This window comes from Somniosus microcephalus, chromosome 27, assembly GCF_052327205.1.
Source record: "Somniosus microcephalus isolate GS21.2 chromosome 27, FLI_Smic_1.0, whole genome shotgun sequence".
Taxonomy (NCBI): domain Eukaryota; kingdom Metazoa; phylum Chordata; class Chondrichthyes; order Squaliformes; family Somniosidae; genus Somniosus; species Somniosus microcephalus.
Genome location: NC_141013.1, coordinates 20,129,501 through 20,156,487, shown reverse-complemented (window position 1 = coordinate 20,156,487; position 26,987 = coordinate 20,129,501). Strand labels below are relative to the sequence as shown.

Here is a 26,987-nt window from a genome sequence, read left to right as displayed (position 1 = left end):
GATTATTTGGGTTTAGAATTGCACTGTAAGTAAGATGCTGATTTTAACATCACATGGTCACCTTTTCCACTTATTTCTCAAAGACTTCTAGAAAGCATACATGCGAAGGGTTCCATGGTGAGTAAAAGCAGAATTACTGATGATATACAAGAGCAAATATTAAGTTAGACATGCAATTCAAACAGTAGAATGTTATAGTTGAGTAAATTGTCTCTTAATTACAGCAATTATGCACAGCGTTTTAAAATGTTACCACAGATATGTACGCTTGGCTATAGGAACAAAGAAATCTGTCTCTCAAAACAAGCAGGCAGCTCCAGGATGTGCTTTTAAACACACTGCTTTCCAGAATTAAATGCAGATTTGACCCCACTTCATGGATTCAACATTCACAGATTCCTAAGTTCGGTCATGGAATTGTTCATTCCTTCTCCTACAAAAGAAATCAAGTATCACATTCGGAGGAATTGCTTTAACATTGTCAAAATTTCAACAGAAATACAATTCACAGCACCTTCATGAATGCTGAATGGGCAAATGTGCCACGTAGTATGGCACTGAACAATTCTGACCAGGTAGATGCCAAGATCAATTGCTGGTCTGTGTTGATTTAAGTGATCGTATCTAGGGTGGCAACAGGGCAATATAATTGGTCTTGGTGTTTCTGGGCCAAGGATGAGAGAAAAAAAGTGGGTCATGATTGCTGTGCCCGATTATTATCCAGATACTTCTGTTGGAAGGCATATGTGTGCATGGCAGATGAGCACAGGACTGGTCTTAACTTTGAGTATCTTGCCAGTCACTGTCCACACTCCAGTATTGACTATGGCAAATTGGTATCGAAGAGCCGCTGTCACTTAAGAAACATAAGAAATAGGAGCAGGAGTAGGCCATACGGCCCTTCGAGCCTGCTCCGCCATTTAATAAGATCATGGCTGAACTTTAACATCATCAATGCCACTTTCCTGCCCTATCCCCATATCCCTTGATTCCCCTAGAGTCCAAAAATTTATCGATCTCAGCCTTGAATATACTCAACGACTGAGCATCCACAGCCCTCGGGTAGAGAATTCCAAAGATTCACAACCCTCTGAGTGAACTGTACCCCAGTACAAGTCGCTGCTTCAGGACAGGAAGACTGCGGGGAGGAATACAAATAAACCTAGGTCTCTTGAAACGAGTCCTACCAATGCTTTGAATTACCTCAGGACGTATGTTCTTCTGCAGACTGCATCACTCAAGAAAACAGAGTTTTGCTTCATTGTAAGACAATTAAAATATGTCCAGGTAAATCACTGAGGAACATTTATTTATTCCGTTCATTTTATAATTGATTTAACATTAACGCATTTTTGAGCATTAGTCCCTGTTAAAAATATTTCTGCTTTCATTTGTTAGCCTGAAGATTGTCTGAAGATGATAGTATACCTCAGGTAAATAAATGATGTCAGCAGCTTTAGTAAAACTGGTGTGGAGATGCCGGTGTTGGACTGGGGTGGACAAATGTAAGAAGTCACACAACACCAGGTTATAGTCCAACAGCTTTATTTGAAATCACAAGCTTTCGGAGCGCTGCTCCTTCGTCAGGTGAAGTGGAGAGATGCATAAAGACACAGCTTATATAGTCAGAGAACACTGCCAGATGATTACAGGTAACCCCACCTGATGTAGGGTCATCCAGACTCGAGTCGTCGTTGGCTTGCTCTCTCTACACAGATGCGGCCGGATCTGCTGTGATTTCCAGCAAAAAAAATGTTTTTTTGTCTGTTTTTTGTTTTTCATACAGACCCCAGCATCTGCAACATTTGACCCCTTGTGACCCCACCTCATTGTTCTTTGATGTAATGTTTTCCTGACTGACCTGTTTGGACACCATTCACACCTTTGATTGCTGTGATTATCTCTCTGCCGAGGTGTGATAAATGGCAGTTAGAAAGATTACCTGTAATCATCTGGCATTATTCTCTGACTATATAAGCTGTGTCTTTATGCATCTCTCCACTTCACCTGACGAAGGAGCAGCGCTCCGAAAGCTTGTGATTTCAAATAAAACTGTTGGACTATAACCTGGTGTTGTGTGACTTCTTACATTAGTAAAACTGGACCAGGAGACTGGGATCACTACATCACTTTGGCTGGCAAAAGTTCTTGTACCATCTAAAAGATGCACTGCAGCAACTCGCCAAGGCTTCTTCGACAGCACCTCCCAAACCCCCGACCTCTACCACCTAGGATAAGGTAACAGGCGTATGGGAACACCATCACCTCCAAGTTCTCCTCCAAGTCACACACCATCCTGAGTTGGAAATATATCATGTTACCTTCACAGTCGCTGGGTCAAAATCCTGGAAGTCCCTCCCTAACAGCACCGTGGGAGTACCTTCACCACACGGACTGCACTGGTTCAAGAGGGCGACTCACCACCACCTTCTCAAGGGCAATTAGGGATGGGCAATAAATGCTGGCTTTGCTAGTGACACCCACATCCCATGAATGAATTAAAAAAAAACTCTTTTAGGACTGTTTAGAAGACTCAGTGGCAAAGATTGGTGAAAAGGTTTAGGAATTATTATTAAGGCCACTAATGCTCCATGATTCCACTGTCATAGACCTTAGCACCTGCCACAGAGTTTCCACTTGCAGCCGCTGATTTCCCCTTGTTTTTCTTGCCCAGTTTTCCCCTTTACGACTGTATTGGACCCGATACCTAGTGTTCTGAATCAGAGTGGTGTCAGGACATAATTATTGTACATTTCCATGCATTTCATATCTTGCACAATAAGCCTACGTCTGAACAAAGGCAAAATACTGCAGATGCTGGAAATCTGAAATAAAAACAGAAAATGTTGGAAATACTCAGCAGGTCAGGCAGATCTCAGCAGATCTGTGGAGAGTGAAACAGTTAACATTTCAGGCTGATGACCTTTCGTCAGAACTGGGAGAAGTTAGAGATGTAACAGTTTTTAAGCAAGTACAGAGGCAGGGAAATGGTGGGGGGGGGGGGGGGGAGGGGAGGAAAGAACAGTAGGGAAGGTCTGTGATAGGGTGGAAGGCAGGAGTGATTAAATGACAGGCGATGATGGTGTGAGGCAAAAGGGGGTGATAATGGGACAAGTAAAGAAACAAAAGATGGGTCTAGAGGAGCTGTAAATGGCAACAACAGAACCATTATCAACACCTGCTGTCTGAAAAAATAGGAGCAGTGGTTATGATCTGAAGTTATTGAAATCAGTGTTAAGTCTGGAAGGTTGTAAAGTGTCTACATCTGAAATGTGCACGGTGAGAAATGTAAATACCCCCCTTGATTTCAGTTCCTTAATCAGTAACACTGAGTCCAGTTTAGAAGGCAACTGAGCAAGGTGTGAAAACCATGGCGATTAATGAGTTGTAAATCAATGAAGATTAGAAGACTGCTGTCCATTCACAACATTCTGATTCAGAGTACCAGATATTGATATACTAGGACAAAAGCAAAACACTGCAGAGGCTGGAAAGCTTAAATAAAAACAAAAAATGCTGGGAATACTCAGCAGGTCAGGCAGCATCTGTAGAGAGAGAAACAGAGTTAACGTTTCAGGCCGATGACCCATTGTCAGAACTGGAAAAATATACTAGGTATTGGCTGCCTACTACCTAATACTCATCTGCCACAGCTGCTTTGTGACATAGAAACATAGAAAAAACATAGAAAAATAGGAGCAGGAGTCGGCCATTTGGCCCTTCGAGCCTGCTCCACCATTCAATATGATCATGGCTGATCCTCTATCAGGGGAGAAAGCTACGTGATAAGTGGCAGCTATTACTGCGGACTGAAGAAGTTTGCATGAATGTTTTTGCTAATGCCCTTACAAACAGCCTCCTTTATCTCAAAGGGACTGGATTACAAAGGAGGAGAAGTGATGCTTCAGTTATACAGAGCCTTGGTCAGACCCCATCGAGAGCACTGCATTCAGGTTTGGGCACCACACCTCAGGAAGGATATATTGGCCTCGGAGGGGGGTGCAGGGCAGATTCTCCAAAATGTTGTAACTCTTTTTTGTAGCAGAAGATTGCTGACCAAAATGTAATCCTTAGCCACGTCCCAATGGAGCCCAATTCTTCCTGTACTCAAACAACCCACCTCGTTTTCCCAACACACGAATGGGAGGGACTTGAAATAGAAAATTGCTGTAAGAGCAAATAGGCTCACAAGCCTGTCATTTTCATAGGTCAACCCTACCTACCTGTTTGCTCACCATACCCCCTTGACCCTCATTTAGGCACCCACCATATCTCTCAACCCCACTTACCCACTGATGTAAGAAAACTACTAGGCACTTGGTCGAAGTGTTAAACAAAGCTTTAATCAACTGTTTTACAACATGGAGGTCTAGTTGTGTCCTTCACTAGTTCCTGTTAAGAATGTCCTGCGCAAGCTGGGCCCGTGCCCGAGTATTTATACTCTCCCTGGACAGCGCCAACTGCAGGCCGCTCAGTATTATTTCATAAGTCTTTCTTTCATGAATGACTGATTCATGTCACCCACCATATCCCTTGACCCCCACCTACTCAGCATTAGCCTTGACCCCACCTACTCAGCATTAGCCTTGACCCCACCTACCCACCATATTAGAATGATACCGGGGCTTAGAGGGTTAAATTATGAGGACAGGTTGCATAAACTTGCCGCATTTTCTTGAGTTTAGAAGATTGAGGGGTAATCCGATCGAGGTGTTTAAAAGGATTCAATAGGGTAAATATGGAGCAACTATTGCCCCTGGTGGGGGGAATCCAGAACGAGGGAACATAAGCTTAAAAATAGGCCATTTAGGAGGAAAATCTGGAAGCATTTTTTCACACAAAGGGTAATAGAAATCTGGAACTCTCTTCCCCCAAAAAGCCTGTGGATGCTGGGACAATTGGAGCTTTCAAGACAGAGATCGATTCATTTTTGTTGGGTAAGGGGTTTCAAGGGATATGGAGCTAAGGCGGACGAACGGAGTTGAGGTACAGATCAGCCATGATCTAATTGACTGGCGGATCAGGCTCGAGGGACTGAATGGCCTCCTCCTGTTCCGAAGTTCCTAAACATCAACAATGCAGAGAAATGTGGAAAGTGCTGGGTTCTCATTTGGCCATGCTCGAAAGTGATTGTGAGATCCCTGACAGTAATGATCAAGCATGGCTATATTGGAGAGTTTGAGATTATTGTTGACCACAGGGGTGGAAAAATTGTTGTTAATCCCACAGGACTGAACGTTAGCCCCAGATTTGAAGTTCAAGTAAAGGAACTAGAAAGGCGGTAAAAGGACCTACTGCCTTCCTGTCAGTTTGCCTACCTCGTCATAACGATCTCTGGCACCATGGACCATGAAGAGGTCCAGCGAAAACATACAGGGGGAAAAGTCCTGGCTTTCTTTTACAAAGATGTGAAACAGTCCTGTAATAAAACATTCAAACCATATGTCCTGTCTGTTAATGTGTATCAAGTTGGTTTTGAGCATTGGAGAAAGTGAAGGAATATTTAACCATTTTAAATGTGTAGAGCATGTTGCTACCAAAAAAAGTTTAAAAATCAGCAAGTTTTCTACACAAAATCCACCAGTGTGGCACTAATTATACACCGTATTTTATTATAATTGATTGAGATGAATCCCAAACCCTGGACTGACTTACCACAGAACCGACAGTCTCACAGTGCGGAATCTGGTTGTGGTTGCTGCAAAACTGTAGCAGCCCAGCTGTCAGTTCAGACTGTGGTGAGCAGTGCTTGGAGAATGAGGGACATGAGGTCAGTTTTCAGCAGTTTGCTGCTACCCCTCCTCTGATTGATTTAAAACACAGTGGCCACTGTTGAACCACACGAGCAGGGAAAGGGAGAGGCAGTTATCAGTGGAAGCCAGGGTTAGACAATGGAGATGGTTAAATACACAGCGTTTTTTCCCCTGACTTCATCTGGGGATCAGGGATATTTATGCCGCATGTTGCTGTAGAAAATTAAATAGATGAGGTTGAATTCATTGTAAGGTAAATTGTACATGTGGGCCAAATGATCTTTTTCAAGTTCTTTGGTGCATAGTGCAAGCATCAAGGTAACAGAGTGTTGACAAAACTACCAGGGTTAACCTGCATAGAGACTTAACCTCCATTATAATTTGGTGAGATCTTGAAAAGAACATTCAGGGTAAGCATGACTACATTGAAAGTCGTTTTGATGAGGTCAGGGAATTAGTATTCCCTTCAGCATAGAAGTGTTGTTGAGATCCATTGTTGAGATTTTGTTCATGCTACAGAATGAATTATAATTGCATTATTATATCTATCTGCTGCTTTATTACTTTTTGCTCACTTTGCAGTATGTCACATTATGACTTACTATCCAAGCCCGTTTGCTAGCTACATAGATGAGATGTAATGTATTAAATAGCATCAATCTGATTAATAAAAAATAAGCAGTACCCTGTGTAGTGACACACTGTACCACAGAGCAGTTCGATTCAGTTCAATCTCAAATTCTTCTGCACAATGAACTCATGATTTAGCGGGCTATCAGCAGGTGACACCAACTGGAGACTGGGCTCTCACTTCCCCACAGGACAGGAGGCTGGACTCGGGTAGCCTGCCTAGCCTGTTAGACAGGGAACATTGCATAGATTGGGAAAGCTAAATGTAAAGCAATAGCAAGTGATTTGGTGTTTTGAAATTCTATGCTAATAGGTAGCTTGTAATTTAAAACTTTACAATATTCCATGTTTTATTCCCAGTCTTTGCTAATTTAGGTGATCTCAGCTTGACTCAGACTTGATAGCACTCTTGCCTCTGAGTCAGAAGGTTGTGGTTTCAAACCACAGTCTGGGACCTGAGCACTGAAGTGTAGTACTGCAGGAGTGCCACATTATCAGAGGCACTGAACTCAGATGAGTCATTAAACCAAAGAAAGAAAGACTTGCCTTTCACGACCACCGGACACCTCAAGTGCTTTACAGCCAATGAAGTACTTTTTGAAGTGTAGTCACTGTTGTAATGTAGGAAACGCGACAGCCAATTTGCGCACAGCAAGCTCCCACAAACAGCAATGTGATAATGACTAGATAATCTTATTTTTGTTATGTTGATTGAGGGATAAATATTGGCCAGGACACTGTGGATAACTCCTCTGCTCGTCTTCAAAATACTGCCATGGGATCTTTTACATCCACCTGAGAGAGCAGACGGGGCCTCGGTTTAATGTCTCCTCTGAAAGACGGCACCTCTGAGCGTCAGCCTATATTTTTGTGCTCAAGTCTCTGGCGTGGGACTTTGAGCCCACAACCTTCTGACTCAGAGGCAAGGGTGCTACCCACTGAGCCACAACTGACACTTACATTTATTATTCGTTCATGGGATGTGGGCGTCGCTGGCAAGGCCGGCATTTATTGCCCATCCCTAATTGCCCTTGAAGGTGGTGATGAGCCGCCTTTTTGAACCACAGAGGGCAGTTTAGAGTCAACCACATTGCTGTAGGTCTGGAGTCACATATAGGCCAGACCGGGTAAGGGCGGCAGATTTCCTTCGCTGAAGGACTTTAGTGAACCAGATGGGTTTTTATGACAATCCGGTATTCAATGAGTAGGAGTTCTGGTGTCCTGGTCAACGGTTCTCCCTCAATCAATTCCAACAGAAAGAGATCAACTGGCCATTCATTTCTCCTTGGGGATTTTGCTGTGCCCAAATTAAATGCCACATTTATCTAAATAACAAAAAAATGACTTCACTCCAAAAAGCAGTTAATTGGATATGAAGCACTTTGGTATGTCCTGAGAGTTGTGATAAAATGTTACTGAGGGGAGTTCTCCCCAGTGTCCTGGCTAGCATTTAATGCCTCAACCAACGTCACTAAAAAAAAAATCATTATCTCATTGCGGTTTGTGGGAGCTTGCTGTGCGCAAATTGGCTGCCACGTTTCCTACATTACAACAGTGACTACGCTTTAAAAAGTACTTCATTGATTGTAAAACACTTTCAGACATCCTGAGGTTGTGAAAGGTGCTGTAGAAATACAAGTTATTTTTTTATATAAAAGCAACTTCTTTCTCTGCCTGTTTTCCTTACTCTTGGTCACTACCTACAGACATCTGTTGGAAGTATGTATTGGGTAAGGGAAGAATGACATCATTCACAGAGGAATAGCCGAGTGACACTCAGGACCGATTTTAATGGGGGGGGGGGGCGTTGTGCCGTTCGGTGCGCGCAAGCCTTGAGGAGTCTGGGGTCGTGGAGGCCCGGCCAATCTTAACGGCTGGGCTTCATTAGCATAACTTTCACCGGAGTCCTGCCTGATCCAGGACAGATGCTGGCTGGCTGGCTGGCTGGCTGGTAGGCAGGAGCGGAAGATCATAGGCAGGAGGACAGCGATCTGCGGGACCGGTCCCCAGCAGTCTGGTAAGTGGTAGAGAGGTGGGGTCATGGGTTGGGGGGGGGGTGGTGCGGTGTCAAGGTGATTGGGGAAGGCTGGGGCAAGGGAGCCTCAAAACTTCTTGGCCCACAAGGAAACCTAAAAGAAAAAAAGAAAAGACTTGCATTTATATAGCACCTTTCACGACCACCGGACGGCCCAAAGCGCTTTACAACCAATGAAGTACTTTTTGGAGTGTAGTCACTGTTGTAATGTGGGAAACGTGGCAGCCAAGTTGCGCACAGCAAGCTCCCACAAACAGTGACGTGATAATGACCAGATAATCTGTTCTTGTTATGTTGATTGAGGGATAAATATTGGCCAGGAATATCTCCGCTGCTCTTCTTCGAAATAGCACCACAGGACCTTTTACATCCACCTGAGAGGGCAGACAGGGCCTTGGTTTAACGTCACATCTGAGAGATGGCACCTTCAACAGCACGGCACTCCCTCAGTACTGCACTAGAGTGTCAGCCTAGATGTTTGTGTTCAAGTCCCTGGAGTGGGACGTGAACCCACAACCTTCTGACTCAGAAGCGAGGGTGCTACCCACTGAGCCACAGCTGACACCCAAATTCAACGACTTAGCTCCAGGACCTGTTCTGGCCCACGATCCACTGCCTGATAGGTTGGACCTGACGGGGAAGGCGTCGCTGCTCTCCCCCACTTCCCCCCCTCAGGCCACAGACTAAAGTAGCAGATCGAGTTCCGATTATGTCATCAGGCCCCAATCTGCATATCTAAAGAGGACCTGCCAGCCTGGGATAGGTGTCCTGCTCGCCTGCTCAAAAGAACAGGTTAATATTCGGGACCATCGGGAAGGCAGCAGGATCGGAAGGGGTAAATCGTTTCCGTCATTTTAACCGACCCTCCCCGCCCGGTTTCCGGCAGGCGGAGGGAGTTATCGGGGTCTCACTGTCTAGGCATGCACATGAAGAATCACCGCTTGGGCAAGACACTGCAAGTGCTCATGGAAATAAACGAACCCATCAATTAGTCACCTCCTTCAGGAGAGGAGGGGAAATTGAAATTTTGAAAAAGCCTAACAATAAAAGTATTCTATGAATAAAATGACTACATTTCTAAAGAGAGCAGCATCAGCCACTTTCAGTGAAGTGAAGGAACAAGGAATGCCAATATATAGACAACCTCTCCCCTTCCGTCTGTTCAAATTGTCATCGCCAGAACGAGAAAGCATCTGCCTTCTTCTTCACCTACTTGGATAAGTAGATTGAGAATGAAACTTTCCAATGCACTTTATCTTTCTCTGCTCTTCATTCCTACCTGGAAGAGAGCCCTAGATATAAATGGATTCTACTCAGAATTTCCCAAGGCACTCACCTGCATTCAGTGTTGATCAGATAGATTACAAGTCACGTAAGGCGTACAATCACACAGGAAAGGGTGCAGTCAGGTTGAGTTTGTGGGACAGCTAGGAATAAACTTGGGGACATTTTCCTCACTGAGGCAGCATAAACTTGTTCCAGTGTGGTTTTACCAATGGTTTCCACTCAACATCAGAATGTTTAAAGTGGTACATGTAATGAGTAACACATTGACATTGCCAATGTCACAAACTGCATCACAGCATGTTCCTCTGTTACAGGGATTTGGCAAGACACCATCAGACAGCAGCAGCCCCTTTAAGGCACAGTGGTTGGGTTGATTTATAGGGTTTATTTTGATCCGTGTTCTTATGGGCAACGTAGACTTGGGTGGAGTAACCACTGACTACGTTTACGATGTGGCAAAGATAGAGTGATGGAGGAACATCAGCTGGATCTACACAAATACAGATAAGAACTGAAGAAGGCAGTCTTGTTAATCCATTAATCAATTAAGTGCAAGTATTACATACACACAAATCTTGCAAAAGAGACACAGGCTTTAATATTTACATAAAAATGGATCAGATTATGGATACAGTTGCTATGTGTCAGATATAAATGGAACAGAACGGTTCACTCGAAGCACTTGGAACTTGAATGTAAATCTAATTGTGGAGATTAACTTTTCCTTCTGTTGACTGAACAGTTTACAGTAAAACAAACAGAGTATCTGCCAACTCAGCCACACCCGCAGTGCATCAGTGCTGGGCAAAAGGCTGTAATCTGAGCTATTCGGTGTTTAGGATTTTGGCTGTAAAAGGAACTCCAGTGATTGTCACATTATTGCCTCACTGAGGTCGGGGGTCGGGGGTCAAGTGGGCTGGCCATAGGACTGCCTCAAGAGCTGCTGACCTGAATAATATTATTAGAATGGCTGATCCCCTGTGGCTTTGCTCATGGACATCGTATTTAAAAATTGACCCTGAAATTCTTGGCCCATGGGAGGGTGTTGCAATAGGGAAAACTAGCCTGCACCCCTCCCCACCCCCACCCCCGCCCGCCCCCAACCTATCCTGACTTCAGAAGAGGAGTGGGGATTGGCAGGATGATATTGCTCACCAGAAACCCCCCACCCATTTCACCTTCTCAGCTCTCAATGAACGCCATACCTGCATGCAACAAGCACCCTACTGTTGCCAAGGTATGGTGACGGTAGTGGGGCCCGTAATGCCAGTTTCCTTACTGTTAGGAAAGCGGCTACGACCAAATTGATTGTTTTTTGTACATTCCTTGATTTTTGGCTGGACTGGCTAGCCTTGCTCCCAAACGGAGTGGCCACTCCGCACCTCCTAGCTCCCGAGGGTAGTGCCATAAACGGGAGTGCTGTAACTGGAGTGGGCATACACTCCCTTTATGCCAATGAACCCATGCCTCCGATTTGGAGCAGGGTCAGGGATGGGGCAGACTCACGGCTGGAAGTCCCGCCTCACCAGGCCGCTTTCACATTCTCTAGTTCTATCCTGCTCCTTGGTTCAGTTTGCCTTGCGCTGTTTGTGTCTCCTTACTGTGTGTGGGTGTGCGTCTTTCTCTTGTTATCTCTGTATCTTTCTGACTGTCTTTCTCTCTGTCAGTCTCTCTTTCTCTGCTGTATGTTTGCCAATCTGCTTGTATGCTTGTCACACACTTTCTCTCACTATGTCTCACTCCTTCTTACAAAACTTGCCAACAATGCCAATAGTAAGCAAAAAGGAAAATCCAGGCTTTAGTTTAAGATTCCCTGGCTCAGTGGATAAATGCAATGCTTACATGGTACTGAGCCAAGCAGATCAGGAAGATCCCACATTCAATTCCTGGTTTGTGCAGAGCTCCTTGAACTTAGCTTAAGGCTACAGTGAGGCACTACAGTTGATCTCTTAGTCACCAGGTCAAGGAACAAAACAGCCAGGTTTACTTTTTTTTAATTCATTCATGGGATGTGGGCCCCTTGGCAAGGCCAGCATTTATTGCTCATCCCTAATTGCCCTTGAGAAGGTGGTGGTGAGCCGCCTTCTTGAACCGCTGCAGTCCGTGTGGTGAAGGTACTCCCACAGTGCTGTTAGATAGGGAGTTCCAGGATTTTGTCCCAGCGACGATCAAGGATCGGCGATATACTTCTAAGTCAGGATGGTGTGTGACTTGGAAAAGAACTTGGAGGTGGTGGTGTTCCCATGCGCCTGCTGCCCTTGTCCTAGGTGGAAGAGGTCGCGGGTTTGGGAGGTGCTGCCGAAGAAGCCTTGGCGAGTTGCTGCAGTGCATCTTGTAGATGGTACACACTGCAGCCACGGTACACCGGTGATGGAGGGCGTGAATGTTTAAGGTGGTGGATGGGGTGCCAATCAAGCGGGCCGCTTTGACCTGGATGATGTCGAGCTTCTCGAGTGTTGTTGGAGCTGCACTCATCCAGACAAGTGGCGAGTATTCCATCACACTCCTTATTTGTGCCTTGTAGATGGTGGAAAGGCTTTGGGGAGTGAGGAGGTGAGACACTCGCCACAGAATACCCAGCCTCTGACCTGCTCTTGTTGCCACAGTATTTATGTGGCTGGTCCAGTTAAGATTCTGGTCACTGGCGACCCCCCAGGATGTTGATGGTGGGGGATTTGGCGATGATAATGTCAAGGGGAGGTGGATAGACTCTCGCTTGTTGGAGAAGCTCCTACTTCTAATCGTTATGTAATGACCCCTGCTGGAAAGCGAGAAGATCAGGCTTGATTGTGATGCCTTCCTTTGTCAAACAGCTTGGCAATACTCATGATCCAGATTCATATATCAAGAATGGCAATTTGGATGAGGTACTGTAGACCTCAGCCCAGCTGGAGAGAAAATCTGTTCAAAAAACTAGCAATGAAAAATAATGCAATAAACAGTATTGGGTAAATTTTGTGAAATCTTATGCTACTGCTGGGGCCTCACATTCAGACAGCAACTGTATAAAAGTAGGAGGAAAAGTTGATAAAGCTGTAAAAGAAAAGCAAATGGGATCCTCGCCTTTACAAATAATGGCATAGAATATAAAAGCGAAGAGGTGATTCTAAACCTACACCAATCTTTGGTTAGGCCACAGTTAGAATGTAGTGTCCATTTTTTTGGGTGCCATACTTTAGGAAAATTATCAAGGCCATGGAAAGTGTGCAGAAGAGATTCACTGGGATGACAGTATTTGGGTATGAGGAGAGAATAGAAAAGAACTACAGTTTCTCAGTAAAACACAGAAGGTTAAGAGGCCTAGCAAAGGTGTTCAAAATTATGATAAGGTAAATAAGGAAATGTGGCAGAGCCACCAAAGGACTCAGAGCGGTTGTACATAATTCCTTTAACAGCAATGTAGTTACTGTCTGTGTCTGTACATTTAATTACACTGTTTGACTGTACAATGTCTAGTTACCTTTACAGCGCGGTTTCAATGTGATGACAGCATGCTGTTGGTCACGTGATTCCCCAATGGCGGGAAGAACGTGATGACGTCATGACGTCAGCTTTCAGACCAGAGGATCAGTCCTCGTGGAGCCTTCAAGGAGAGCAGACCTGTATTCGATGTATTCCAGCAGTTTCTAGTTAAAACCTGTTTTGTTCCATTAAAGTTCATTGTTTTGATTGCCTGAGTCGAACTCAGTCTTTTCGATAGGAACCTCCATTCCTACATTGGTGACCCCGACTTCTACGAACAATTTTCGTGGAAGATTCATCATGGACACGAACGCCGTGCCACAGTTCTGGGAGCAACAACCAGACGCCTGGTTTATCCAGGCTGAAGCCCAGTTCGCCATCAGGAACATCGTTGCGGATCAGACCCATTATTATTACGTGGTCTCCGCCCTCGACAGCGCAACTGCCTCACGGATCATCAGCCTCCTTGGTAGTCCTCCTACTGACAGCAAGTATGATACGATTAAGGCGCGGTTGCTTCAGGTCTTCGGGCTCTCAAAGTCAGAGCGCGCTCGCCGGCTCATCATGATGCCTGGCCTCGGGGACTCCAAACCGTCTGAGCTCATGAGCCAAATGCTCACGCTTTTGGGTGCCGAACCGGAATGCTTCCTCTTCCGGGAGTTTTTCCTCTACCAAATGCCGGAGCAGGTACAGGCTGCCCTAGCCAAATCCGACATTACAGACTGCGCCGAGCTTGCGGCCGAAGCTGATAAGATTTTCACGGTAACTCAGCAGTGCTGCGCGGCCACGAGGTGCCCATCCCCCACAGACGTGGTTCCAGCTCCTCCTGCAGCGGGCTGGTGCTCCTACCACACCCGTTTTGGCACGAAAGCACGATGCTGCCGCTCCCCCTGCACTTTTTCGCCCCAAAAAAACCCAACAAAGCTCCTGCAGTGTTCCTGGCGAAGGAGGACTGGGTCTAACGGGCGCTCCGCGGTTGCGATGGCAGTCGGATCTACAGGGAAACGTCTTTATATCACCAATTCCCTATCGGGTCGACGTTTCCTTTGTGACACCGGGGCGCAGTGTAGCATTCTACCTGCATCGAAGCTCGATATGCAGGCTGGGAACCACGGTTTTTCCCTCGTAGCAGCTAATGGCGCAGCAGTTCGAACTTTCCGAAAGCGGCAGGTCCAAGTCAGTTTCGGCGGTCAGCGCTTCTGTTGGGAATTCGTCACGGCCACAGTCTCACAGGCCATCCTAGGGGCGGATTTTCTGTGTGCCAACAGCCTCCTCGTCGATGTCTGGCACCGCCGGTTGATCAACGCGGCCACCTTCCACTCGATTCCGTACTACCACGGTACCACCGTGGCACGCTCTATTGCCTGCGCCTTCCCTCCTCCAGATGACTTCATTCAGCTCCTCGGAGAGTTTCCGGAGCTGACAAGGCCCACTTTCTCCTCCTCGGCCACGAAGCATGGTGTTGAACATCATATCACCACTACTGGCTCCCCGGTTTATGCGCGGGCTAGAAGGCTCGAACCCGGCAAGCTCGCGGCTGCGAAAGCGGAGTTCGACACGATGGAGCAGCTCGGGATTATTCGCCGATCCAATAGTCCCTGGTCTTCGCCTCTCCACATTGTTCCGAAACCGGGCGGTGGCTGGCGGCCAGGCGGTGACTACCGACGCCTGAACGACGCCACCACTCCTGATCGGTACCCGATTCCGCATATTCAGGATTTCTCGGCCCATTTGGCGGGAAATTCTATCTTTTCTAAAGTCGACCTCGTCCGGGGGTATCACCAGGTTCCCGTACACCCGCAAGACGTCCCGAAAACCGCAGTCATCACCCCTTTCGGCCTTTTTGAGTTCCTGCGGATGCCGTTTGGCTTGAAGAACGCAGCACAGGCGTTCCAGCGCTTAATGGACTCCGTGCTCCGAGACCTACGCTTCATCTTCGTCTACCTTGACGACATTCTCATCGCCAGTGCTAGCAAGGAAGAGCACATCTCCCATTTGCGTACCCTCTTTACGTGCCTCAGCCAGCACGGTTTAATCATCAACCCAGCCAAGTGCCAGTTCGGCCTGCAGCAGATCGATTTCTTGGGACACCGCATAACATCGGACGGCGCCGTCCCCTTAATGACGAAGGTGGAAGCGGTTACCTCTTTCCCGCGCCCGCCAACCGTCAGGCCCTTGCAAGAGTTCCTGGGGATGGTCAACTTCTATCACCGTTTTGTCCCTAAGGCGGCTCAGCTTATGCAACCCTTGTACGGGGCCCTCAAGGGCAAGTCCGGTAAGGATCCAATCAGCTGGACAGCTGAGATGGACCAGGTGTTCGTCAACACCAAGAGCGCTTTGGCCAACGCAACCATGCTAGCGCACCCACTTCCAGGTGCCACCATCGCCCTTACCACGGATGCGTCAGACTACGCCATCGGCGCAGTGCAAGAGCAGTGGGTCAACGGCACGTGGCAACCGCTGGCGTTTTTCAGCCGTCAACTACGGAAAAATGAAAAAAAATACAGCACCTTCGATCGGGAGCTACTGGCCCTTTTCCTAGCCATTCGCCATTTCCGGTTCTTATTGGAAGGACGTCCCTTCACAGCTTTTGTCGACCACAAACCTCTAACGTTCGCCATGGCCAAGACCGCTGAACCGTGGTCCGCTCATCAACAACGTCACTTGACGTTTATTTCCGAATTTACCACGGACATTCAACATGTGTCTGGTAAGGACAACCTGGTGGCGGATTGCCTCTCCCGTACGACGGTCCACGCGGTTCACCTGGGGATCGACTACGCCCTCATGGCTGCAGATCAGGCCTCGGACACTGAGGTCCAATCATACAGAACCGTCCCCTCTAGTTTCCAAGCGACCGACGTCACTTTCCAGGCCACAAGCGCCACGCTCCTTTGCGACATCTCCATGGGCGTTCCCCGACCTATCGTGCCAGTCGCACGGCGCCGGAAGGTGTTTGATGCCATACATGGGTTGTCACACCCTGGGATGAAGGCTTCACAACGGCTTATGTCGATGAAGTTCGTCTGGAAAGGTATGCACCTCGATGTCTGTGACTGGGCTAATACCTGCATAGTCTGCCAGAAGGCCAAAGTCCAGCGTCATGTTAAAGCTCCAGTGGCTACGTTCGCTGTTCCGGAGCGTCGTTTCGACCATGTGCATGTGGACCTTGTGGGGCCACTTCCGCCTTCTCAGGGTTATACTCATCTCCTCACCATGGTGGACCGCACCACTAGGTGGCCAGAGGCAATTCCTTTGGTTTCCACCACTTCGGCAGACGTCGCTAGAGCTTTCATCTCCTGTTGGGTTGCCCGTTTCGGGGTACTGGCGGACATCTCTTCTGACCGTGGGCCACAATTTTCCTCGGAGCTTTGGAACGCTGTAGCTCAGGGGCTCGGCACCAAACTTCATCGCACCACCGCCTATCATCCACAGGCGAACGGCCTTTGCGAGCGATTCCACAGGTCGCTTAAAGCCGCCCTTCGGGCCAGTCTTCAAGGTGCAGGATGGGTGGACAGACTTCCATGGGTCCTTTTGGGTCTTCGTACGGCGCCCAAAGAAGACCTGCAATCGTCCTCAGCTGAACTCGTCTACGGCCAGCCTCTCCGAGTACATGGGGATTTCCTCCCTTCTCCTACAGAGCCATGGTCTGCCTCCCAGCAACTTGTTAGCCACCAGGAGGCGGCCAGATGCTTCGCCTACATCAAATCACGGCTTACAGAACTCCCACGTGCTAGCGGAACTGAAGAATGCTGAGTATGTATTCATCTGCCACGACGCTCACCGGGATCCGCTCAAGCCCCCTTACACCGGTCCATTCCGCGTCATCGAACCAGGAGACAAATCCTTTTCGGTCGACATCGGAGGAAAGCCGGATCACATTTCGGTGGACCGATTGAAGCCGGCTCACCTGGACCTGGACCACCCAGTCGTCGTCGCTCAACCGCCGAAATGTGGCCGACCGCCCGCAGCCACCGTGCCAGATCAACCAAAGCTGCCCGCCAACTCGACCACGCTCGCCGCGCCTGCTCAAGCACAATCGCCTGCCAGCTCGACCACCAGTCATCAACTTCCTCTGCCAGGTTATCGAAGTCGATCAGACAGACTTGTCAGACCTCCCCCTCGTCTCACTTTTTCTGTTAAAGACAATTCTGGGGGGGCGCATGTGGCGGAGCCACCAAAGGACTCAGAGCGGTTGTACATAATTCCTTTAACAGCAATGTAGTTACAGTCTGTGTCTGTACCTTTAATTACACTGTTTGACTGTACAATGTCTAGTTACCTTTACAGTGCGGTTTCAACGTGATGACGTCATGCCGTTGGTCACGTGATTCCCCAATGGCGGGAAGAACGTGATTATGTCATGATGTCAGCTTTCAGACCAGAGGATCAGTCCTCGTGGAGCCTTCAAGGAGAGCAGACCTGTATTCGATGTATTCCAGCAGTTTCTAGTTAAAACCTGTTTTGTTCCATTAAAGTTCATTGTTTTGATTGCCTGAGTCGAACTCAGTCTTTTCGATAGGAACCTCCGTTCCTACAGAAAAAGCATTTCTACTGGTAGGTTAGTCAGTAACGATAGGGCATAAATTTAAAATGATCACCAAGAGGAGAGATTAAGTAAACTAAGCCTATATTCTCTGGAGTTTAGAAGAATGAGAGGTGATCTGATTGAAACATACAAAATTTTTACAGGACTTGACAGGATAGATGCAGGGAGGATGTTTCTCCTGGCTGGGGAGTCTAGAGCCAGGGGTCACAGTCTCAGGATAAGGGGTCGGCCATTTAGGACTGAGATGAGGAGAAATTCCTTCACTCAGAGGGTGGTGAATCTTTGGAATTCTCTACCCCAGAGGGCTGTGGAGGATCAGTCATTGAGTATATTCAAGACAGAGGTCGATAGAGAGATTAGCAGCATTTTTTTTGGTTGTTAGGACATGGACTGCTGTAAACAGTGCTGTACGTAGAATCTATAATAGCTTTTAAAGGGGAACTAGATAAATATTTGTAAAAGATTCTACTTTATGATTCTCTATCTGAAAATCACTGGCACACTACCCATGATTTTCCACCCATTGATCTGCACTGGCTGTGCGTAAGACCCTGTCACCGCACAGAGCTTGTAAATTTACTCTTATCTTCCAAGACATAAAACGTTGATCTTTCTAAAGGGCCATGTCACCTGGGAAGTTGTCCTGTTGCACTGTACTCCAATTTGACACACGAGTGGCAGCCCAGATGTGTAACTGAGTCAAAGATTACCCCTTCCATTAAAAATGCTTCATTTTTTTTGTTCAAATTATGCCATGCATAAAAATAGCCTGAAACTCACACCTACAACAGCACAAATGTTCCTCGCCAGCTAACAATTATATTTTTAAAGGGAACTTTCAGAACGGACTGTTCTTGGCTCCGTCAGGTACTGAACCACCTGAAAACTGCTCTGCGAAGTGAAAAGAAATAAATCCTTTAACTACAGCAAGTACTTTGAGTTCTGGATCTCCTTGTACCATTCATCTGCCTTATGCCCCTTCTTATCAAAATAACACTCCATCCATTTCTAATGCTAAATGCAGCTCAGCAACTCACAGGTCCTGAGAGCAACTCTTTACTTGCATGCCTGTAATTATACTAAAAATAGGCAGATTTGGTATTCCGACTGATAGTATCCTGGAGCTCTCAAAATGTTGTCAACATCGTTATAAGTTAATCACATGCTAACACGGCACACTAAAACCTCAATCGGCACTTCAAGCCTTTCATAAGAACATAAGAACATAAGAAATAGGAGCAGGAGTCGGCCATTTGGCCCCTCCAGCCTGCTCCGCCATTCAATAAGATCATGATTGATCTTCTTCCTCATCTTCACTTTCCTGCACTATCCCCATATCCCTTGATTCCCTTAATATCCAAAAATCTATCAATCTCTGTCTTGAATATACTTAACGACTGAGCCTCCACAGCCCTCTGGGGTAGAGAATTCCAAAGATTCACCGCCCTCTGAGTGAAGAAATTTCTCCTCATCTCAGACCAAAATGGCCGACCCCTTATGCTGAGACTGTGACCCCTGGTTCTAGACTCCCCAGCCAGGGGAAACATCCTCCCTGCATCTACCCTGTCAAGTCCTGTAAGAATTTTGTATGTTTCAATCAGATCACCTCTCATTCTTCTAAACTCCAGAGAATATAGGCTTAGTTTACTCAATCCCTCCTCAAAGGACAATCCCCCTATCCCAGGAATCAGTCTGGTGAACCTTCGTTGCACTCCCTCTATGGCAAGTATATCCTTCATTAGGTAAGGAGACCAAAACTGTACACAATACTCCAGGTGTAGTCTCACCAGGGCCCTATATAATTGCAGTAAGACATCTACTCAAATCCTCTTGTAATAAAGGCCAACATACCATTTGCTTTCCTAATTGCTTGCTGTACCTGCATGTTAACTTTCAGTGATTCATGCATAAGGACACCCAGGTCCCTCTGAACACCAACATTTCCCAATCTCTCACCATTTAAAAAATATTCTGGTTTTCTATTTTTCCTACTAAAGTGGATAACTTCACATTTCTCCACATTATATTCCATTTGTCATGTTCTTGCCCACTGACTTAACTTGTCTATATCTCCTTGAAGCCTCTTTGCCTCCTCCTCACAACTTACATTCCCACCTAGCTTTGTATCATCAGCAAACTTGGATATATTACATTTGGTCCCCTCAACCAAATCATTGATATAGATATAGATTATTGGTTGGGACAGAAGAAAAGTCAGTCACATTACGAACATATGAAAATGACAGGCTGGAAAAAATCTGCTGGTCCATCCAGCCTGCCCCAGTGCCTCCCCACTTCACCCCACACGGAGGCATTACTGAAGTGTCTCATTAAACGGGGGGGGGGGGAGATGCGGAAGGGCTGGTTCCCCCGAATGTTGGTGGGATTCTTCAGGATTCTCATGGAAAAGAGGGCACCAATATTACAGCGCTATGGGCCCTTCCACTGGGCACTAGGGAAATCTCCCGATTTCTCAGATGGTCGGTCTGCACTTGTCATTAAATGTAATATTTGCACATGTAACTGAGGTAAATGTTGTGGCTTCTCTCTCTGCCTTTTATTTATAGCTTTCTTGAGTGGTGACAGCTACTAATTATGCTTTTAAAAACAGAAAATGCTGGAAATACTCAGCAGGTCAGGCAACATCTATGCAGAGAGAAACAGAGATACTGGAGTGAGTTAGAGGTATAATAGGTTTAAAGCAAGTACAGAGGCCGGGCAAGGGGGAGGGGAGGGGAGGGGAGGAAAGAACAAAAGGGAAGGTCTGTGATAGGGTGGAAGGCAGGCGAGATTAAATGACAAAAGGTATGATTGTACAAAGCAAAAGGAGATGGTAATGGGACAAGTAAAGAAACAAAAGATGGGTCTAGAAAAGGAGTAAATGGGAATAGCAGAATCACCAACAGCCACCGTCTGGAGAAAAATGGGGGCAGAGGTTAGGATCTGAAATTGTTGAATTCGATGTTGAGTCCAGAAGGCTGTAAAGTCCCTAATTGAAAGATGAGGTACTGTTCCTCGAGTTTATATTGAGCTTCGTTGGAACAGTGTAAGAGGCCGAGGATAGAGAGGTCAGAGTGGGAGTGGAGCGGAGAATTAATTTTAGATTTCCAGCATCCGCAGTATTTTTCTTTTATACTAATTATGCTTGCTGGTTTGTTTTGTACCACAAAAAAACAAGTTATTTTAAAGAGGCTTTTGACTCTTTTGCTGGATTAAGAAGGGCGTGCCTGTCCCTTTGAGAAAAAAGCTGAGGCTGTGGTACTGATCAAACAGTTTGATCCCTGAGTCAGCCTGGGCAGTAGTAGAGATGCTGCAGTTGTCTTCAACATAAATGGGCTAGGGAGGGAGGGGAAAACACAGACAGGATTTCTTCACTTGATGACTAAAAGTGACCCCTGTGGAAATGAACATGTGTGAGGACAGGATTGCCTTGGATGTAATAAGAACATAAGAAATAGGAGAAGGAGTAGGCCATACAACCCCTCGAGCCTGCTCCACCTTTCAATAAGATCATGGCTGATCTTCGACCTCAACTCCACTTTCCTGCCATATCCCCATATCCCTTGATTCCCTTAGAGTCCAAAAATCTATCGATCTCAGCCTTGAATGTACTCAAAGACTGCCCTTTGAGGCAGGGAATTCCAAAGATTCACAACCCTCTGAGTGAAGAAATTCCTCCTCATCTCAGTCTTAAAAAGGTGACCCCTTATCCTGAGACTATGCCCCCTAGGGGAAACAATCTCTCAGCATCTATCCTGTCAATCCCCCTCAGAATCGTGAGATCATCTCTAATTCTTCTAAACTCCAGAGAGTATAGGCCCAATCTACTCAATCTCTCCTCATTGGACAACCCTCTCATCCCAGGAATCAATCATGCCTTCATGGCGCAATAGCCTGTTGACACTCACTGCTGAGGCTCACTTGTGAACTGTAACCATTTGCACGAGTTGAAGGAAGGCTGCCAGTATTTGTGGAGTTTGTTTTGGGCAGCATGATGTTTGACATTTGCAAAAACCCATCGTCTTGTTTAAAGGCCTCCAATCAAACTACTGAAGAGATCCACATATGTAGAGCGCACACTCTCTCGCCACTTACTCAAGTCCAGGGAGCCTAGGCACAGGTAGGCGGAGCCAAGGCTCAGGGGCTCTCAAATATACACATGGGTACTGCTGGCACTTAACCAGCTAAACCTGTACAGCTTACCAGCACAAGACTACTACTTGACCAGCCAGGATCACCCTACCTGATAATCTTCCCAATGAATGCCCTATGTGGAAGTGAACGGGGAGAATCCCACTCCCAAATTTCACTGGTGAACTTAGAAACATAGGAACAGGAGTAGGCTATTCAGCCCCTCGAGTCTGTTCTGCCATTCAATTAGATCATGGCTGATCTGTATCTTAACTCCATCTTACCCGCCTTGGTTCTGTAACCCTTAATAACCTTGCCGAACAAAAATCTATCAATATCAGTTTTGAAATTTTCAATTGCCCCTCCCAGCCTTGACCGCTTTTTGCGGGAGACAGTTCCAGATTTTCACTACCCTTTGCGTGACGAAGTGCTTCCTGACATCACCCTCGAATGGCCCAGCTCTAATTTTAAGGCTATGCCCCCTTGTTCTGAACTCCCCCACAAGAGGAAATAGCTTTTCTCTCTATCCACCTGATCAACTCCTTTGATCATCTTAAACAGCTCAATTCAATCACCCCTTCACCTAAAGTGAGCCAGATAGGTTTGAGGCATGCATACCCTTGGTGTTGCAGAGTGCAGTTATGCTTTTTATCTTCATCTAATGAACCTGAAAACTATGGAGAAATCTTACATGCATCAGTGACTCTTAAAGCAGGCAGTCACAGCATACATATCGCATGCATTGATGGTCAGCAAGAGTCAGCAGAAAGGAAAAGGGTGGATTTTATTCTCACAAGGCATGTGTAGGACAGGTTGCAGCTTTATATGAGATTACAAAGTATTGTAAAGCTCAGGGGAAATCATCAACTGATGGTGCTTTCATTGACTTTAAGGGGGAAAAATTCGGTATCGCCCCGTTTGGGGCGCCATTATCGGCCGTGCGCAAAGTTTAGCGCCTGGCGCTAATTATCGCCTCCGACAGCAAACTTGGCTTCTATCGCCCCTGGAGGTGATTGGAGCGCTAAATCAGGCGCTACACACCTGTCTTAAGGCGCAAAGGCCGAGGAGCGAGGCGCTACCTCAGAGCGCTGGCGAAGCTCATGTGATGTCAGTCAGCAATGGAACACAGACACACTGGCGCCGGCCAGTTCTTAAAGGAGAGTTCTGACGAATGGTCATCGACCTGAAACGTTAACTCTGTTTCTTTCTTCACAGATGCTGCCTGACCTGCTGAGTTTCTCCAGCATTTTCTGTTTTTATCTTAAAGGGAAGGGTCGATCTTGCTCTCCATCCACATCCTGCTCATTGCAGCCTTGAATCTCAGCCTGGAGAGACCTGTACATCAAATCTGCTGGCAAGAACAATGGAGAGACCCAGGGAAAGAGCTCAGAGTGCAGCCCCCACAGTCTCTTCTAAATCGATACAAGGAAGGGCAAATCAAAATAAACCTGCAAATTACTGCTCAGTATGCAAAGCTCCTTCACACAGTGTTGAATCTCTCCAGAAGCCTCTCTCTCTCTCTCTCAGAATGCGTGGTGCACAAATATCACCAACAAAAATAGGCAGGAAGCGGTCGCCTTTAAATAGCGCTCCCCCAGTCCCTTTCTGACAGCAAAATGCTCCCCTCTACCTGTCGTTGCTAGCGGCAGGCGGTAAGGCAGGGGGCGCCACTCAATATCCGGTCTGGGGCGCTACTGGGGCGTTGCGCACTCGACTGACGTCACGATCTGCCGGCGCAAGAGATCGTGGCGGCAGTGTTTTGCGCCACCGCAAAATGTCTAGTTAATTTCGCGAGCGGCGTAAACATCGCTGCGCCCGGGCGCTAGTTGCTTTGTACCCCATTAGCGCCCTCTTAAGGCGCTAACGGGAGGCGCAAACAACAGAATTTTTCCCCCTAAGGCTTTCAACTTAGCACACCATGTAATTGTCATGAAGAATTTGGAGGGCCAGGCCAATTCTTGGATTTCTTCCAGGATGTGTACTTCAGCTCAAAGATCGGTGTAAGAGTGCAAGAGAGTCTAACTGCACCGAACTCCTTTGAAAAACCGTTGCTCATTCTATTTAATGTCTTCATCAATGTCATGTTGGTTGGCATCATAAGGCATGGCCTTGGAGCATCTGTTCCAGGCTTTTCTGAAAGTATTGAGCTGCTTTTTTCCCCCAAATGATATTGTGCTGTTAGTGGACCCACTTTAGGGCCCAAGGGCGATGTGGAGTCAAAATTTGTCTGATGCCTGATTCTTCAATTTTCTGATCCCGTGCACACGTTCTGCACCTTTACAATTAGTGCAGGTGACCCAAGAAGCTACTTCATAGCCTTTAAACACTGTAGCCCGGATGTTACAATTGTTTCTGTGGCTGGAGATCTGGATTGGCAGGTCTCCACGCACTTTGCAGATCGTGCGCATTTCTGGGCCAGGGAAGTGGGAGCAGGAAGCACCTGCCTGAAACAGGCTCAACCATAAATAATGGGGGTCCAGGCTTGCTAGGGAATCGGCAGTGAATAATAGTTCATTTAAAGGGAACAGTGGGTAAATTGAGTCTGCCGTTTCTAAACCAGTTTTGGGCCATGAGGTTGATTTTCAACTGACGCCGTCACATTTACGCTGGGAAACAGGGCAGCTGGCAGTTAAAAATTGAAAAAGAAATTGCCCACCCATTGCCCACTTGATGCTATTTGCAGGTAGGTCTCGAAACTGGGGTGCTAGTGCTCTCTCCTGAAACACGTAGGAGCTTTATTAAGGTAGGACCTGGCACCTTTGTGTGCCAATGGGCAGGGCATGCGTGGTGTGTGGCAGATCCACGTGTTTACAGAGTGGGGTACAAAAGCACAGACTACCTGGGCCCTTGGCTTTTAAGGCCGTGAAGCTCAGGTGTCCACTCCACCAATGCGGAACCCTGTCCATCCTAACATAAGCCAGAGACTCTGTCCCAAATCCCAGGGCTGGGATCTTTTATCTGACTTCTCTTCTTAGGCAGTCCCTCGGAACCGAAGATGACTTGTTTCCACATTAAAAATGAGTTCGCAGGTGACTGATGAGTCCAATGCGGGACCTACAGTCTCTGTCACAGGAGGGGCAGACGGTGGTTGAAGGGGCGGGTGGGTGGGGTGCTTGGGTTGACGTGCGCTCCTTCCGCTGTTTGCACTTGGCTTCCGCTTGCTCCCGGCGAAGAGACTCGAGGTATTCGGCGCCTTCCCGGATGCTTCTCCTCCACTTTGTACGTTCTTGGGCCAGGGATTCCCAGGCGTCGGTGGGGATGTTGCACTTTTTCAAGGAGGCTTTGAGGGTGTCCTTGAAGCGTTTCCTCTGCCCACCTGGGGCTCTCTTGCCGTGCCGGAGCTCCGAGTAGAGCGCTTGTTTTGGCAGTCTCGTATCGGGCATGCAGACGATGTGACCCGTCCATCGGAGCTGATCGAGCGTGGTCAAAGCTTCGATGCTGGAGATGTTGGCCTGAGCGAGAACACTGACGGTGGTGCGCCTATCCTGCCAATGGATTTGCAGGATCTTGCGGAGGCAGCGTTGGTGGTACCTCTCCAGTGTTTTGAGGTGCCTGCTGTACATGGTCCATGTCTCTGAGGCATACAGCAGGGCGGGTATCACTGCTGCTCTGTAGACCATGAGCTTGATGCCGGGTTTGAGGTCCTGGTCTTCAAACACTCTCTTCCTCAGGCGACCGAAGGCTGCACTGGCACACTGAAGGCGGTGTTGGACTTCGTCATCGACGTCTGCCCTTGTTGACAGTAGGCTCCCGAGGTTTGGAAAGTGGTCCACGTTGTCCAAGGCCTTGTCATGGATTTTGATAAATCGGGGAGCAGGATCTTTTATCTGACTAGGGCAGGGGCATTAAGCAGCGCCATGGGAAGTGAAAATAGCTTCAGCTCCGGTCGTGAGCTGTGTGCCAGTTAAACAAGATAACTGATCCCCTCTGGGATTGACTAGCTAAGTCTGGGAAAAGCCTGAAGCCTTTCTTAAAGGCTCAATGGACTCAGGCCTACCAAGCACATAATAGGCGGAACTTTCCCAGCTGTATCTTTTTGAAGTGGGTGTGGCAGGTGGGTGGATGGGGTCAGCCCATGGCCTTCTCTACCTCTCTTAAAGGAGCAGTACAAAATGTGGAGAAATCCCAGCGTAACTGGGTTCTGCTATCTGCCCGCCCGGCTGCAGATGGTTTGGGGCCTAAGTGTACAGAGTTCTCGCATATGGTTGAGTCTGAATCATTTAAAAAGGGACACTGCAATTTAACTTTTAGAGGAAGATTATTTACAATTCAGAGTCCAGAGTCTAGAAATCTCCATGTCTGACACAAATAACATGTACCTTTTACCATCTTCGAACTGTGCTTCATTTAAACGGCTCAGGCAACTGGCTCACCAGAACAGAGTATGAGGCTGCCATTTGAAGGTTACCAGGGCTGGTAGTTCAACACATAATAGAGATTAAGTAGCTTAAAGCAGACCAAAATAACACACTCATTTAATCACTCATGTGTAAACGTTACGTGGACTCCTGTGGCAAAGTTGTAATACCGAGTTCAGATTGCATTACAGAGTTCAACAGCACTGAGTCGGAAAGCTCCTTCCTCTACGATTTAATAGAATGGAATTAGAATGGAGTGCAAGTCTCTGCAAGTGAAAAGGTGCTTTAATCTGTGTCCCTGGGAGATATTTTCACTGGGCAGCCCAGTAATATTTTATTGCAGTCCAAATAAATATCAGCTTTCAGATCAGATGGAAATTAGCTATGAGTAGCTTTAGATCTCCTCTGGTATTTAACTGTTAAATGCTTGGCTGAATTTCAATTTTACCCTTCAGAGAAGAAACTGGACAAATAGGATATTATCCGAAAAATGCTGAAAATGCACGCAAGCCCGCCGGGATCTGCAAGAGAAAGTCGTCTGGATGAAGACCCCCAAAATGAAACATTAAGCATTTTCCTCGTTCAAGATGCTGATTGACCTGTTGTGTATTTTCAACATTTTGTGTTCTTATTTCATATTTTCAGCATTCATGTTTTTTTTAAAATCTATTACACAGAGAGTTGAATGAGCTGTTCCAGTTACCAGAGACTTATAAACTCACTCCTTTATTGTCTTTCAGTTATCTTTCAAACAAATAAAATCATTCCTCAATCAATGAAAA

General features: G+C 46.8%; 1 long non-coding RNA gene across 1 annotated transcript; it reads left to right on the top strand.

Moving 5' to 3' along the window:
* On the top strand, positions 1–26,987 carry LOC147100041 (uncharacterized). Its single transcript, XR_015073819.1, has 2 exons — positions 1–117; positions 26,661–26,987. It is a non-coding gene; the product is annotated as an uncharacterized LOC147100041 (long non-coding RNA).